This window comes from Neolamprologus brichardi, chromosome 12 (assembly GCF_056152115.1).
Source record: "Neolamprologus brichardi isolate AB-2024 chromosome 12, ASM5615211v1, whole genome shotgun sequence".
In the NCBI taxonomy this organism is placed as follows: domain Eukaryota; kingdom Metazoa; phylum Chordata; class Actinopteri; order Cichliformes; family Cichlidae; genus Neolamprologus; species Neolamprologus brichardi.
In genome coordinates this window covers 37,932,640-37,947,808 of record NC_142115.1, presented here as the reverse complement: position 1 = coordinate 37,947,808, position 15,169 = coordinate 37,932,640, and the positions used below count along the sequence as shown (strand labels likewise).

The 15,169-nt window shown below is 49.8% G+C and overlaps 13 non-coding genes across 13 annotated transcripts; all 13 read left to right on the top strand.

The window, feature by feature from the left end:
* The first annotated feature begins 327 nt into the window (after nt 1-327).
* On the top strand, nt 328-400 carry trnaa-agc (transfer RNA alanine (anticodon AGC)). Its single transcript has one exon. It is a non-coding gene; the product is annotated as a tRNA-Ala (tRNA).
* A 1,433-nt stretch (nt 401-1,833) lies between these two features.
* Nucleotides 1,834-1,915, top strand: trnas-gcu (transfer RNA serine (anticodon GCU)). The gene has a single exon. It is a non-coding gene; the product is annotated as a tRNA-Ser (tRNA).
* Nucleotides 1,916-2,441: 526 nt separating this feature from the next.
* Nucleotides 2,442-2,514, top strand: trnaa-agc (transfer RNA alanine (anticodon AGC)). The gene has a single exon. It is a non-coding gene; the product is annotated as a tRNA-Ala (tRNA).
* A 1,450-nt stretch (nt 2,515-3,964) lies between these two features.
* Nucleotides 3,965-4,046, top strand: trnas-gcu (transfer RNA serine (anticodon GCU)). The gene has a single exon. It is a non-coding gene; the product is annotated as a tRNA-Ser (tRNA).
* Nucleotides 4,047-4,572: 526 nt separating this feature from the next.
* Nucleotides 4,573-4,645, top strand: trnaa-agc (transfer RNA alanine (anticodon AGC)). Its single transcript has one exon. It is a non-coding gene; the product is annotated as a tRNA-Ala (tRNA).
* Nucleotides 4,646-6,095: 1,450 nt separating this feature from the next.
* On the top strand, nt 6,096-6,177 carry trnas-gcu (transfer RNA serine (anticodon GCU)). The gene has a single exon. It is a non-coding gene; the product is annotated as a tRNA-Ser (tRNA).
* A 526-nt stretch (nt 6,178-6,703) lies between these two features.
* trnaa-agc (transfer RNA alanine (anticodon AGC)) lies at nt 6,704-6,776 on the top strand. Its single transcript has one exon. It is a non-coding gene; the product is annotated as a tRNA-Ala (tRNA).
* Nucleotides 6,777-8,209: 1,433 nt separating this feature from the next.
* On the top strand, nt 8,210-8,291 carry trnas-gcu (transfer RNA serine (anticodon GCU)). The gene has a single exon. It is a non-coding gene; the product is annotated as a tRNA-Ser (tRNA).
* Nucleotides 8,292-8,817: 526 nt separating this feature from the next.
* On the top strand, nt 8,818-8,890 carry trnaa-agc (transfer RNA alanine (anticodon AGC)). Its single transcript has one exon. It is a non-coding gene; the product is annotated as a tRNA-Ala (tRNA).
* Nucleotides 8,891-10,323: 1,433 nt separating this feature from the next.
* trnas-gcu (transfer RNA serine (anticodon GCU)) lies at nt 10,324-10,405 on the top strand. Its single transcript has one exon. It is a non-coding gene; the product is annotated as a tRNA-Ser (tRNA).
* A 526-nt stretch (nt 10,406-10,931) lies between these two features.
* On the top strand, nt 10,932-11,004 carry trnaa-agc (transfer RNA alanine (anticodon AGC)). Its single transcript has one exon. It is a non-coding gene; the product is annotated as a tRNA-Ala (tRNA).
* A 1,450-nt stretch (nt 11,005-12,454) lies between these two features.
* trnas-gcu (transfer RNA serine (anticodon GCU)) lies at nt 12,455-12,536 on the top strand. Its single transcript has one exon. It is a non-coding gene; the product is annotated as a tRNA-Ser (tRNA).
* A 2,032-nt stretch (nt 12,537-14,568) lies between these two features.
* trnas-gcu (transfer RNA serine (anticodon GCU)) lies at nt 14,569-14,650 on the top strand. Its single transcript has one exon. It is a non-coding gene; the product is annotated as a tRNA-Ser (tRNA).
* Nucleotides 14,651-15,169: the final 519 nt, after the last annotated feature.

Below are 15,169 nucleotides of genomic sequence, written 5' to 3'. Positions count from 1 at the left end.
TGGCCCACTTGCCCTACACTGAAAACCAAGGGGAGGAGGTCGGTAAGCATATTGATTAGAACCACCTCCCTCAGTTGGCTTCATTCAATGTGAATTAGCAGTGGCTCTAGTCCACAGTCCCTTGGATGTCCAGTCTCCTCAGTCTGTCTCTAAGGCTGATGGCATTCAGTTACGTTAGCATGACAGTGGATTGTCAACGAGCCACCTTAGTCTCTTAGCCACATCCTGGGCGCTTTGCAGATTTCAGGATTTGTGCCCCTTCCCTATTTTGATCATACAGCAAGTATGGACAAAGTGTAGACTGTAATAAGTAACACATGCGGCACAGGGGAGTTAGCTCAAATGGTAGAGCGCTCGCTTAGCATGCGAGAGGTAGCGGGATCGATGCCCGCATTCTCCATTTGACACTTTGCTAGTCAGTGTCCCAATTGAATGCATGTGGCTTCCTTTGGCAAATCTTTATTTCACAGGTGTCGAACTCCAGGCTTCGAGGGCCGGTGTCCTGCAGGTTTCAGATGTATTCTTGATCCATCATAGGGGATTCAAATGGCTAAATTACCTCCTCAACATTTCTTGAAGTTCTCCAGAGGCCTGGTAATGAACTAATCATTTGATTCAGGTGTGTTGACCCCGGGTGATATCTAAAACCTGCAGGACACCGGCCCTCGAGGCCTGGAGTTCCACACCCCAGGTTTATTTGCACTTCTCCGCTCACTACCTTTCAGGTACTATCAAGTTAACGCTGGCTTCAAACCTCATCAATGTTTGATCATATGAAGTGATTGTCTCCCCTCTTACCCTCACAATACTGGCCGATGGCAGCAAAGAGTCCCCCGGCCCAGTCTGACATCTCTTTTCTCCAGAAGCAGCTGAAAGGGGCTTCCAGTGACACTCTCCTGGCGTACTGCGTAGGGCCCAGACTTGAATCGCTCGGAAGTGTCTCGTGTGAGTTACGATTGCACCAAAGGGTCTTGTTGTAGTTGACATGCCCAGAAAACATTGAAAGGGAGGTGTTGTGATTAGAGCCACCTGAGCTGAAGCTCCGTATGGCACGATGAAGCTGCAGTGCTCAATCCTCAATGGGGAATTAGCTCAAATGGTAGAGCGCTCGCTTTGCATGTGAGAGGCAGCGGGATCGATGCCCGCATTCTCCAGGACCCTTTTGCACGTCCGCGAGGAGACCTGAAGCCAAGTGTGTAGCCAATCCATTGGGCGTGGGTGGAGAGCAAATTCAGGGGTGATTTGTCACACAAGGATAGCAGCAAGTGCGAAAGGCAAGCTTTAGAAGACGGTAGTGAGAGCTGCTCTGATGTGTGGCACAGATTGTGTCTGCATAGTTGAAGATGATAAGCTTTTGCTTGGGAGTGTCCAGGATTCAACAGATTCGAAATGACCATGTGCGAGGGACAGCTGGGGTTGAGCCGTTTGCAGACGATAGGCCAGCAAGGCTGAGGTGATTTACACATGTGCAGAGGAGGGATATAAGATATACTGGGAAAAGGGTGTTAAATACGGAGCTGCTGGGCAGGAGAATAAGAGAAAAACCAAAGACAACGTTCATAGACGTAGCCAAGTAGGACATGCAGAGGGTTGGTGTGACAGAGGAGAATGCTAGGGGCAGGGTGAGATGGAGGCAGACGATCCACTCTGCCAACCCCCAAGAAGAACAGGCTCAAAGAAGAAGCCAGCATCACTCCAGGCTTCTACCAAAGTGTTACGCAGCCCCTCGTCGGGGATCTGGAGTCAATCTCCCTGCGTCCATGCACCAGCGATCAGCTCACACATTATCCCTCGTAAATTCCCAATGCTACTGGCAAAGACCAGCGTCTGGCAGATGAGGTGGCCGAGAGGTTAAGGCGATGGACTGCTAATCCATTGTGCTGTGCACGCGTGGGTTCGAATCCCATCTTCGTCGAGAGCTCTTTCTGCTTATTTTGATGCATCTTGTCAGTGTAAGGTTGGCTGCCAAAGCAGGCATGATGCAATGCTCTTCTTTGGCTCAGTATTCACTTTAGTTCACCATGTGGTCTTGTTGCACAGGTCATGTTAAAGAGAATGGTCTGCTAATACAGTAGCAGAAAGACCTTCTGCTTCCAGAATAGCAACATACCTAATGGCCCACTTGCCCTACACTGAAAACCAAGGGGAGGAGGTCGGTAAGCATATTGATTAGAACCACCTCCCTCAGTTGGCTTCATTCAATGTGAATTAGCAGTGGCTCTAGTCCACAGTCCCTTGGATGTCCAGTCTCCTCAGTCTGTCTCTAAGGCTGATGGCATTCAGTTACGTTAGCATGACAGTGGATTGTCAACGAGCCACCTTAGTCTCTTAGCCACATCCTGGGCGCTTTGCAGATTTCAGGATTTGTGCCCCTTCCCTATTTTGATCATACAGCAAGTATGGACAAAGTGTAGACTGTAATAAGTAACACATGCGGCACAGGGGAGTTAGCTCAAATGGTAGAGCGCTCGCTTAGCATGCGAGAGGTAGCGGGATCGATGCCCGCATTCTCCATTTGACACTTTGCTAGTCAGTGTCCCAATTGAATGCATGTGGCTTCCTTTGGCAAATCTTTATTTCACAGGTGTCGAACTCCAGGCCTCGAGGGCCTGTGTCCTGCAGGTTTCAGATGTATTCTTGATCCATCATAGGGGATTCAAATGGCTAAATTACCTCCTCAACATTTCTTGAAGTTCTCCAGAGGCCTGGTAATGAACTAATCATTTGATTCAGGTGTGTTGACCCCGGGTGATATCTAAAACCTGCAGGACACCGGCCCTCGAGGCCTGGAGTTCCACACCCCAGGTTTATTTGCACTTCTCCGCTCACTACCTTTCAGGTACTATCAAGTTAACGCTGGCTTCAAACCTCATCAATGTTTGACCATATGAAGTGATTGTCTCCCCTCTTACCCTCACAATACTGGCCGATGGCAGCAAAGAGTCCCCCGGCCCAGTCTGACATCTCTTTTCTCCAGAAGCAGCTGAAAGGGGCTTCCAGTGACACTCTCCTGGCGTACTGCGTAGGGCCCAGACTTGAATCGCTCGGAAGTGTCTCGTGTGAGTTACGATTGCACCAAAGGGTCTTGTTGTAGTTGACATGCCCAGAAAACATTGAAAGGGAGGTGTTGTGATTAGAGCCACCTGAGCTGAAGCTCCGTATGGCACGATGAAGCTGCAGTGCTCAATCCTCAATGGGGAATTAGCTCAAATGGTAGAGCGCTCGCTTTGCATGTGAGAGGCAGCGGGATCGATGCCCGCATTCTCCGGGACCCTTTTGCACGTCCGCGAGGAGACCCGAAGCCAAGTGTGTAGCCAATCCATTGGGCGTGGGTGGAGAGCAAATTCAGGGGTGATTTGTCACACAAGGATAGCAGCAAGTGCGAAAGGCAAGCTTTAGAAGACGGTAGTGAGAGCTGCTCTGATGTGTGGCACAGATTGTGTCTGCATAGTTGAAGATGATAAGCTTTTGCTTGGGAGTGTCCAGGATGCAACAGATTCGAAATGACCATGTGCGAGGGACAGCTGGGGTTGAGCCGTTTGCAGACGATAGGCCAGCAAGGCTGAGGTGATTTGCACATGTGCAGAGGAGGGATATAAGATATACTGGGAAAAGGGTGTTAAATACGGAGCTGCTGGGCAGGAGAATAAGAGAAAAACCAAAGACAACGTTCATAGACGTAGCCAAGTAGGACATGCAGAGGGTTGGTGTGACAGAGGAGAATGCTAGGGGCAGGGTGAGATGGAGGCAGACGATCCACTCTGGCAACCCCCAAGAAGAACAGGCTCAAAGAAGAAGCCAGCATCACTCCAGGCTTCTACCAAAGTGTTACGCAGCCCCTCGTCGGGGATCTGGAGTCAATCTCCCTGCGTCCATACACCAGCGATCAGCTCACACATTATCCCTCGTAAATTCCCAATGCTACTGGCAAAGACCAGCTACTGGAAAAGACCAGCGTCTGGCAGATGAGGTGGCCGAGAGGTTAAGGCGATGGACTGCTAATCCATTGTGCTGTGCACGCGTGGGTTCGAATCCCATCCTCGTCGAGAGCTCTTTCTGCTTATTTTGATGCATCTTGTCAGTGTAAGGTTGGCTGCCAAAGCAGGCATGATGCAATGCTCTTCTTTGGCTCAGTATTCACTTTAGTTCACCATGTGGTCTTGTTGCACAGGTCATGTTAAAGAGAATGGTCTGCTAATACAGTAGCAGAAAGACCTTCTGCTTCCAGAATAGCAACATACCTAATGGCCCACTTGCCCTACACTGAAAACCAAGGGGAGGAGGTCGGTAAGCATATTGATTAGAACCACCTCCCTCAGTTGGCTTCATTCAATGTGAATTAGCAGTGGCTCTAGTCCACAGTCCCTTGGATGTCCAGTCTCCTCAGTCTGTCTCTAAGGCTGATGGCATTCAGTTACGTTAACATGACAGTGGATTGTCAACGAGCCACCTTAGTCTCTTAGCCACATCCTGGGCGCTTTGCAGATTTCAGGATTTGTGCCCCTTCCCTATTTTGATCATACAGCAAGTATGGACAAAGTGTAGACTGTAATAAGTAACACATGCGGCACAGGGGAGTTAGCTCAAATGGTAGAGCGCTCGCTTAGCATGCGAGAGGTAGCGGGATCGATGCCCGCATTCTCCATTTGACACTTTGCTAGTCAGTGTCCCAATTGAATGCATGTGGCTTCCTTTGGCAAATCTTTATTTCACAGGTGTCGAACTCCAGGCCTTGAGGGCCGGTGTCCTGCAGGTTTCAGATGTATTCTTGATCCATCATAGGGGATTCAAATGGCTAAATTACCTCCTCAACATTTCTTGAAGTTCTCCAGAGGCCTGGTAATGAACTAATCATTTGATTCAGGTGTGTTGACCCCGGGTGATATCTAAAACCTGCAGGACACCGGCCCTCGAGGCCTGGAGTTCCACACCCCAGGTTTATTTGCACTTCTCCGCTCACTACCTTTCAGGTACTATCAAGTTAACGCTGGCTTCAAACCTCATCAATGTTTGACCATATGAAGTGATTGTCTCCCCTCTTACCCTCACAATACTGGCCGATGGCAGCAAAGAGTCCCCCGGCCCAGTCTGACATCTCTTTTCTCCAGAAGCAGCTGAAAGGGGCTTCCAGTGACACTCTCCTGGCGTACTGCGTAGGGCCCAGACTTGAATCGCTCGGAAGTGTCTCGTGTGAGTTACGATTGCACCGAAGGGTCTTGTTGTAGTTGACATGCCCAGAAAACATTGAAAGGGAGGTGTTGTGATTAGAGCCACCTGAGCTGAAGCTCCGTATGGCACGATGAAGCTGCAGTGCTCAATCCTCAATGGGGAATTAGCTCAAATGGTAGAGCGCTCGCTTTGCATGTGAGAGGCAGCGGGATCGATGCCCGCATTCTCCAGGACCCTTTTGCACGTCCGCGAGGAGACCCGAAGCCAAGTGTGTAGCCAATCCATTGGGCGTGGGTGGAGAGCAAATTCAGGGGTGATTTGTCACACAAGGATAGCAGCAAGTGCGAAAGGCAAGCTTTAGAAGACGGTAGTGAGAGCTGCTCTGATGTGTGGCACAGATTGTGTCTGCATAGTTGAAGATGATAAGCTTTTGCTTGGGAGTGTCCAGGATGCAACAGATTCGAAATGACCATGTGCGAGGGACAGCTGGGGTTGAGCCGTTTGCAGACGATAGGCCAGCAAGGCTGAGGTGATTTGCACATGTGCAGAGGAGGGATATAAGATATACTGGGAAAAGGGTGTTAAATACGGAGCTGCTGGGCAGGAGAATAAGAGAAAAACCAAAGACAACGTTCATAGACGTAGCCAAGTAGGACATGCAGAGGGTTGGTGTGACAGAGGAGAATGCTAGGGGCAGGGTGAGATGGAGGCAGACGATCCACTCTGGCAACCCCCAAGAAGAACAGGCTCAAAGAAGAAGCCAGCATCACTCCAGGCTTCTACCAAAGTGTTACGCAGCCCCTCGTCGGGGATCTGGAGTCAATCTCCCTGCGTCCATACACCAGCGATCAGCTCACACATTATCCCTCGTAAATTCCCAATGCTACTGGCAAAGACCAGCTACTGGAAAAGACCAGCGTCTGGCAGATGAGGTGGCCGAGAGGTTAAGGCGATGGACTGCTAATCCATTGTGCTGTGCACGCGTGGGTTCGAATCCCATCCTCGTCGAGAGCTCTTTCTGCTTATTTTGATGCATCTTGTCAGTGTAAGGTTGGCTGCCAAAGCAGGCATGATGCAATGCTCTTCTTTGGCTCAGTATTCACTTTAGTTCACCATGTGGTCTTGTTGCACAGGTCATGTTAAAGAGAATGGTCTGCTAATACAGTAGCAGAAAGACCTTCTGCTTCCAGAATAGCAACATACCTAATGGCCCACTTGCCCTACACTGAAAACCAAGGGGAGGAGGTCGGTAAGCATATTGATTAGAACCACCTCCCTCAGTTGGCTTCATTCAATGTGAATTAGCAGTGGCTCTAGTCCACAGTCCCTTGGATGTCCAGTCTCCTCAGTCTGTCTCTAAGGCTGATGGCATTCAGTTACGTTAACATGACAGTGGATTGTCAACGAGCCACCTTAGTCTCTTAGCCACATCCTGGGCGCTTTGCAGATTTCAGGATTTGTGCCCCTTCCCTATTTTGATCATACAGCAAGTATGGACAAAGTGTAGACTGTAATAAGTAACACATGCGGCACAGGGGAGTTAGCTCAAATGGTAGAGCGCTCGCTTAGCATGCGAGAGGTAGCGGGATCGATGCCCGCATTCTCCATTTGACACTTTGCTAGTCAGTGTCCCAATTGAATGCATGTGGCTTCCTTTGGCAAATCTTTATTTCACAGGTGTCGAACTCCAGGCCTCGAGGGCCGGTGTCCTGCAGGTTTCAGATGTATTCTTGATCCATCATAGGGGATTCAAATGGCTAAATTACCTCCTCAACATTTCTTGAAGTTCTCCAGAGGCCTGGTAATGAACTAATCATTTGATTCAGGTGTGTTGACCCCGGGTGATATCTAAAACCTGCAGGACACCGGCCCTCGAGGCCTGGAGTTCCACACCCCAGGTTTATTTGCACTTCTCCGCTCACTACCTTTCAGGTACTATCAAGTTAACGCTGGCTTCAAACCTCATCAATGTTTGACCATATGAAGTGATTGTCTCCCCTCTTACCCTCACAATACTGGCCGATGGCAGCAAAGAGTCCCCCGGCCCAGTCTGACATCTCTTTTCTCCAGAAGCAGCTGAAAGGGGCTTCCAGTGACACTCTCCTGGCGTACTGCGTAGGGCCCAGACTTGAATCGCTCGGAAGTGTCTCGTGTGAGTTACGATTGCACCGAAGGGTCTTGTTGTAGTTGACATGCCCAGAAAACATTGAAAGGGAGGTGTTGTGATTAGAGCCACCTGAGCTGAAGCTCCGTATGGCACGATGAAGCTGCAGTGCTCAATCCTCAATGGGGAATTAGCTCAAATGGTAGAGCGCTCGCTTTGCATGTGAGAGGCAGCGGGATCGATGCCCGCATTCTCCAGGACCCTTTTGCACGTCCGCGAGGAGACCCGAAGCCAAGTGTGTAGCCAATCCATTGGGCGTGGGTGGAGAGCAAATTCAGGGGTGATTTGTCACACAAGGATAGCAGCAAGTGCGAAAGGCAAGCTTTAGAAGACGGTAGTGAGAGCTGCTCTGATGTGTGGCACAGATTGTGTCTGCATAGTTGAAGATGATAAGCTTTTGCTTGGGAGTGTCCAGGATGCAACAGATTCGAAATGACCATGTGCGAGGGACAGCTGGGGTTGAGCCGTTTGCAGACGATAGGCCAGCAAGGCTGAGGTGATTTGCACATGTGCAGAGGAGGGATATAAGATATACTGGGAAAAGGGTGTTAAATACGGAGCTGCTGGGCAGGAGAATAAGAGAAAAACCAAAGACAACGTTCATAGACGTAGCCAAGTAGGACATGCAGAGGGTTGGTGTGACAGAGGAGAATGCTAGGGGCAGGGTGAGATGGAGGCAGACGATCCACTCTGGCAACCCCCAAGAAGAACAGGCTCAAAGAAGAAGCCAGCATCACTCCAGGCTTCTACCAAAGTGTTACGCAGCCCCTCGTCGGGGATCTGGAGTCAATCTCCCTGCGTCCATACACCAGCGATCAGCTCACACATTATCCCTCGTAAATTCCCAATGCTACTGGCAAAAACCAGCGTCTGGCAGATGAGGTGGCCGAGAGGTTAAGGCGATGGACTGCTAATCCATTGTGCTGTGCACGCGTGGGTTCGAATCCCATCCTCGTCGAGAGCTCTTTCTGCTTATTTTGATGCATCTTGTCAGTGTAAGGTTGGCTGCCAAAGCAGGCATGATGCAATGCTCTTCTTTGGCTCAGTATTCACTTTAGTTCACCATGTGGTCTTGTTGCACAGGTCATGTTAAAGAGAATGGTCTGCTAATACAGTAGCAGAAAGACCTTCTGCTTCCAGAATAGCAACATACCTAATGGCCCACTTGCCCTACACTGAAAACCAAGGGGAGGAGGTCGGTAAGCATATTGATTAGAACCACCTCCCTCAGTTGGCTTCATTCAATGTGAATTAGCAGTGGCTCTAGTCCACAGTCCCTTGGATGTCCAGTCTCCTCAGTCTGTCTCTAAGGCTGATGGCATTCAGTTACGTTAGCATGACAGTGGATTGTCAACGAGCCACCTTAGTCTCTTAGCCACATCCTGGGCGCTTTGCAGATTTCAGGATTTGTGCCCCTTCCCTATTTTGATCATACAGCAAGTATGGACAAAGTGTAGACTGTAATAAGTAACACCTGCGGCACAGGGGAGTTAGCTCAAATGGTAGAGCGCTCGCTTAGCATGCGAGAGGTAGCGGGATCGATGCCCGCATTCTCCATTTGACACTTTGCTAGTCAGTGTCCCAATTGAATGCATGTGGCTTCCTTTGGCAAATCTTTATTTCACAGGTGTCGAACTCCAGGCCTCGAGGGCCGGTGTCCTGCAGGTTTCAGATGTATTCTTGATCCATCATAGGGGATTCAAATGGCTAAATTACCTCCTCAACATTTCTTGAAGTTCTCCAGAGGCCTGGTAATGAACTAATCATTTGATTCAGGTGTGTTGACCCCGGGTGATATCTAAAACCTGCAGGACACCGGCCCTCGAGGCCTGGAGTTCCACACCCCAGGTTTATTTGCACTTCTCCGCTCACTACCTTTCAGGTACTATCAAGTTAACGCTGGCTTCAAACCTCATCAATGTTTGACCATATGAAGTGATTGTCTCCCCTCTTACCCTCACAATACTGGCCGATGGCAGCAAAGAGTCCCCCGGCCCAGTCTGACATCTCTTTTCTCCAGAAGCAGCTGAAAGGGGCTTCCAGTGACACTCTCCTGGCGTACTGCGTAGGGCCCAGACTTGAATCGCTCGGAAGTGTCTCGTGTGAGTTACGATTGCACCAAAGGGTCTTGTTGTAGTTGACATGCCCAGAAAACATTGAAAGGGAGGTGTTGTGATTAGAGCCACCTGAGCTGAAGCTCCGTATGGCACGATGAAGCTGCAGTGCTCAATCCTCAATGGGGAATTAGCTCAAATGGTAGAGCGCTCGCTTTGCATGTGAGAGGCAGCGGGATCGATGCCCGCATTCTCCAGGACCCTTTTGCACGTCCGCGAGGAGACCCGAAGCCAAGTGTGTAGCCAATCCATTGGGCGTGGGTGGAGAGCAAATTCAGGGGTGATTTGTCACACAAGGATAGCAGCAAGTGTGAAAGGCAAGCTTTAGAAGACGGTAGTGAGAGCTGCTCTGATGTGTGGCACAGATTGTGTCTGCATATTTGAAGATGATAAGCTTTTGCTTGGGAGTGTCCAGGATGCAACAGATTCGAAATGACCATGTGCGAGGGACAGCTGGGGTTGAGCCGTTTGCAGACGATAGGCCAGCAAGGCTGAGGTGATTTGCACATGTGCAGAGGAGGGATATAAGATATACTGGGAAAAGGGTGTTAAATACGGAGCTGCTGGGCAGGAGAATAAGAGAAAAACCAAAGACAACGTTCATAGACGTAGCCAAGTAGGACATGCAGAGGGTTGGTGTGACAGAGGAGAATGCTAGGGGCAGGGTGAGATGGAGGCAGACGATCCACTCTGGCAACCCCCAAGAAGAACAGGCTCAAAGAAGAAGCCAGCATCACTCCAGGCTTCTACCAAAGTGTTACGCAGCCCCTCGTCGGGGATCTGGAGTCAATCTCCCTGCGTCCATGCACCAGCGATCAGCTCACACATTATCCCTCGTAAATTCCCAATGCTACTGGCAAAGACCAGCGTCTGGCAGATGAGGTGGCCGAGAGGTTAAGGCGATGGACTGCTAATCCATTGTGCTGTGCACGCGTGGGTTCGAATCCCATCCTCGTCGAGAGCTCTTTCTGCTTATTTTGATGCATCTTGTCAGTGTAAGGTTGGCTGCCAAAGCAGGCATGATGCAATGCTCTTCTTTGGCTCAGTATTCACTTTAGTTCACCATGTGGTCTTGTTGCACAGGTCATGTTAAAGAGAATGGTCTGCTAATACAGTAGCAGAAAGACCTTCTGCTTCCAGAATAGCAACATACCTAATGGCCCACTTGCCCTACACTGAAAACCAAGGGGAGGAGGTCGGTAAGCATATTGATTAGAACCACCTCCCTCAGTTGGCTTCATTCAATGTGAATTAGCAGTGGCTCTAGTCCACAGTCCCTTGGATGTCCAGTCTCCTCAGTCTGTCTCTAAGGCTGATGGCATTCAGTTACGTTAGCATGACAGTGGATTGTCAACGAGCCACCTTAGTCTCTTAGCCACATCCTGGGCGCTTTGCAGATTTCAGGATTTGTGCCCCTTCCCTATTTTGATCATACAGCAAGTATGGACAAAGTGTAGACTGTAATAAGTAACACATGCGGCACAGGGGAGTTAGCTCAAATGGTAGAGCGCTCGCTTAGCATGCGAGAGGTAGCGGGATCGATGCCCGCATTCTCCATTTGACACTTTGCTAGTCAGTGTCCCAATTGAATGCATGTGGCTTCCTTTGGCAAATCTTTATTTCACAGGTGTTGAACTCCAGGCCTCGAGGGCCTGTGTCCTGCAGGTTTCAGATGTATTCTTGATCCATCATAGGGGATTCAAATGGCTAAATTACCTCCTCAACATTTCTTGAAGTTCTCCAGAGGCCTGGTAATGAACTAATCATTTGATTCAGGTGTGTTGACCCCGGGTGATATCTAAAACCTGCAGGACACCGGCCCTCGAGGCCTGGAGTTCCACACCCCAGGTTTATTTGCACTTCTCCGCTCACTACCTTTCAGGTACTATCAAGTTAACGCTGGCTTCAAACCTCATCAATGTTTGACCATATGAAGTGATTGTCTCCCCTCTTACCCTCACAATACTGGCCGATGGCAGCAAAGAGTCCCCCGGCCCAGTCTGACATCTCTTTTCTCCAGAAGCAGCTGAAAGGGGCTTCCAGTGACACTCTCCTGGCGTACTGCGTAGGGCCCAGACTTGAATCGCTCGGAAGTGTCTCGTGTGAGTTACGATTGCACCAAAGGGTCTTGTTGTAGTTGACATGCCCAGAAAACATTGAAAGGGAGGTGTTGTGATTAGAGCCACCTGAGCTGAAGCTCCGTATGGCACGATGAAGCTGCAGTGCTCAATCCTCAATGGGGAATTAGCTCAAATGGTAGAGCGCTCGCTTTGCATGTGAGAGGCAGCGGGATCGATGCCCGCATTCTCCAGGACCCTTTTGCACGTCCGCGAGGAGACCCGAAGCCAAGTGTGTAGCCAATCCATTGGGCGTGGGTGGAGAGCAAATTCAGGGGTGATTTGTCACACAAGGATAGCAGCAAGTGCGAAAGGCAAGCTTTAGAAGACGGTAGTGAGAGCTGCTCTGATGTGTGGCACAGATTGTGTCTGCATAGTTGAAGATGATAAGCTTTTGCTTGGGAGTGTCCAGGATGCAACAGATTCGAAATGACCATGTGCGAGGGACAGCTGGGGTTGAGCCGTTTGCAGACGATAGGCCAGCAAGGCTGAGGTGATTTGCACATGTGCAGAGGAGGGATATAAGATATACTGGGAAAAGGGTGTTAAATACGGAGCTGCTGGGCAGGAGAATAAGAGAAAAACCAAAGACAACGTTCATAGACGTAGCCAAGTAGGACATGCAGAGGGTTGGTGTGACAGAGGAGAATGCTAGGGGCAGGGTGAGATGGAGGCAGACGATCCACTCTGGCAACCCCCAAGAAGAACAGGCTCAAAGAAGAAGCCAGCATCACTCCAGGCTTCTACCAAAGTGTTACGCAGCCCCTCGTCGGGGATCTGGAGTCAATCTCCCTGCGTCCATACACCAGCGATCAGCTCACACATTATCCCTCGTAAATTCCCAATGCTACTGGCAAAGACCAGCTACTGGAAAAGACCAGCGTCTGGCAGATGAGGTGGCCGAGAGGTTAAGGCGATGGACTGCTAATCCATTGTGCTGTGCACGCGTGGGTTCGAATCCCATCCTCGTCGAGAGCTCTTTCTGCTTATTTTGATGCATCTTGTCAGTGTAAGGTTGGCTGCCAAAGCAGGCATGATGCAATGCTCTTCTTTGGCTCAGTATTCACTTTAGTTCACCATGTGGTCTTGTTGCACAGGTCATGTTAAAGAGAATGGTCTGCTAATACAGTAGCAGAAAGACCTTCTGCTTCCAGAATAGCAACATACCTAATGGCCCACTTGCCCTACACTGAAAACCAAGGGGAGGAGGTCGGTAAGCATATTGATTAGAACCACCTCCCTCAGTTGGCTTCATTCAATGTGAATTAGCAGTGGCTCTAGTCCACAGTCCCTTGGATGTCCAGTCTCCTCAGTCTGTCTCTAAGGCTGATGGCATTCAGTTACGTTAGCATGACAGTGGATTGTCAATGAGCCACCTTAGTCTCTTAGCCACATCCTGGGCGCTTTGCAGATTTCAGGATTTGTGCCCCTTCCCTATTTTGATCATACAGCAAGTATGGACAAAGTGTAGACTGTAATAAGTAACACATGCGGCACAGGGGAGTTAGCTCAAATGGTAGAGCGCTCGCTTAGCATGCGAGAGGTAGCGGAATCGATGCCCGCATTCTCCATTTGACACTTTGCTAGTCAGTGTCCCAATTGAATGCATGTGGCTTCCTTTGGCAAATCTTTATTTCACAGGTGTTGAACTCCAGGCCTCGAGGGCCTGTGTCCTGCAGGTTTCAGATGTATTCTTGATCCATCATAGGGGATTCAAATGGCTAAATTACCTCCTCAACATTTCTTGAAGTTCTCCAGAGGCCTGGTAATGAACTAATCATTTGATTCAGGTGTGTTGACCCCGGGTGATATCTAAAACCTGCAGGACACCGGCCCTCGAGGCCTGGAGTTCCACACCCCAGGTTTATTTGCACTTCTCCGCTCACTACCTTTCAGGTACTATCAAGTTAACGCTGGCTTCAAACCTCATCAATGTTTGACCATATGAAGTGATTGTCTCCCCTCTTACCCTCACAATACTGGCCGATGGCAGCAAAGAGTCCCCCGGCCCAGTCTGACATCTCTTTTCTCCAGAAGCAGCTGAAAGGGGCTTCCAGTGACACTCTCCTGGCGTACTGCGTAGGGCCCAGACTTGAATCGCTCGGAAGTGTCTCGTGTGAGTTACGATTGCACCGAAGGGTCTTGTTGTAGTTGACATGCCCAGAAAACATTGAAAGGGAGGTGTTGTGATTAGAGCCACCTGAGCTGAAGCTCCGTATGGCACGATGAAGCTGCAGTGCTCAATCCTCAATGGGGAATTAGCTCAAATGGTAGAGCGCTCGCTTTGCATGTGAGAGGCAGCGGGATCGATGCCCGCATTCTCCAGGACCCTTTTGCACGTCCGCGAGGAGACCCGAAGCCAAGTGTGTAGCCAATCCATTGGGCGTGGGTGGAGAGCAAATTCAGGGGTGATTTGTCACACAAGGATAGCAGCAAGTGCGAAAGGCAAGCTTTAGAAGACGGTAGTGAGAGCTGCTCTGATGTGTGGCACAGATTGTGTCTGCATAGTTGAAGATGATAAGCTTTTGCTTGGGAGTGTCCAGGATGCAACAGATTCGAAATGACCATGTGCGAGGGACAGCTGGGGTTGAGCCGTTTGCAGACGATAGGCCAGCAAGGCTGAGGTGATTTGCACATGTGCAGAGGAGGGATATAAGATATACTGGGAAAAGGGTGTTAAATACGGAGCTGCTGGGCAGGAGAATAAGAGAAAAACCAAAGACAACGTTCATAGACGTAGCCAAGTAGGACATGCAGAGGGTTGGTGTGACAGAGGAGAATGCTAGGGGCAGGGTGAGATGGAGGCAGACGATCCACTCTGGCAACCCCCAAGAAGAACAGGCTCAAAGAAGAAGCCAGCATCACTCCAGGCTTCTACCAAAGTGTTACGCAGCCCCTCGTCGGGGATCTGGAGTCAATCTCCCTGCGTCCATACACCAGCGATCAGCTCACACATTATCCCTCGTAAATTCCCAATGCTACTGGCAAAGACCAGCGTCTGGCAGATGAGGTGGCCGAGAGGTTAAGGCGATGGACTGCTAATCCATTGTGCTGTGCACGCGTGGGTTCGAATCCCATCCTCGTCGAGAGCTCTTTCTGCTTATTTTGATGCATCTTGTCAGTGTAAGGTTGGCTGCCAAAGCAGGCATGATGCAATGCTCTTCTTTGGCTCAGTATTCACTTTAGTTCACCATGTGGTCTTGTTGCACAGGTCATGTTAAAGAGAATGGTCTGCTAATACAGTAGCAGAAAGACCTTCTGCTTCCAGAATAGCAACATACCTAATGGCCCACTTGCCCTACACTGAAAACCAAGGGGAGGAGGTCGGTAAGCATATTGATTAGAACCACCTCCCTCAGTTGGCTTCATTCAATGTGAATTAGCAGTGGCTCTAGTCCACAGTCCCTTGGATGTCCAGTCTCCTCAGTCTGTCTCTAAGGCTGATGGCATTCAGTTACGTTAACATGACAGTGGATTGTCAACGAGCCACCTTAGTCTCTTAGCCACATCCTGGGCGCTTTGCAGATTTCATGATTTGTGCCCCTTCCCTATTTTGATCATACAGCAAGTATGGACAAAGTGTAGACTGTAATAAGTGACGCTTG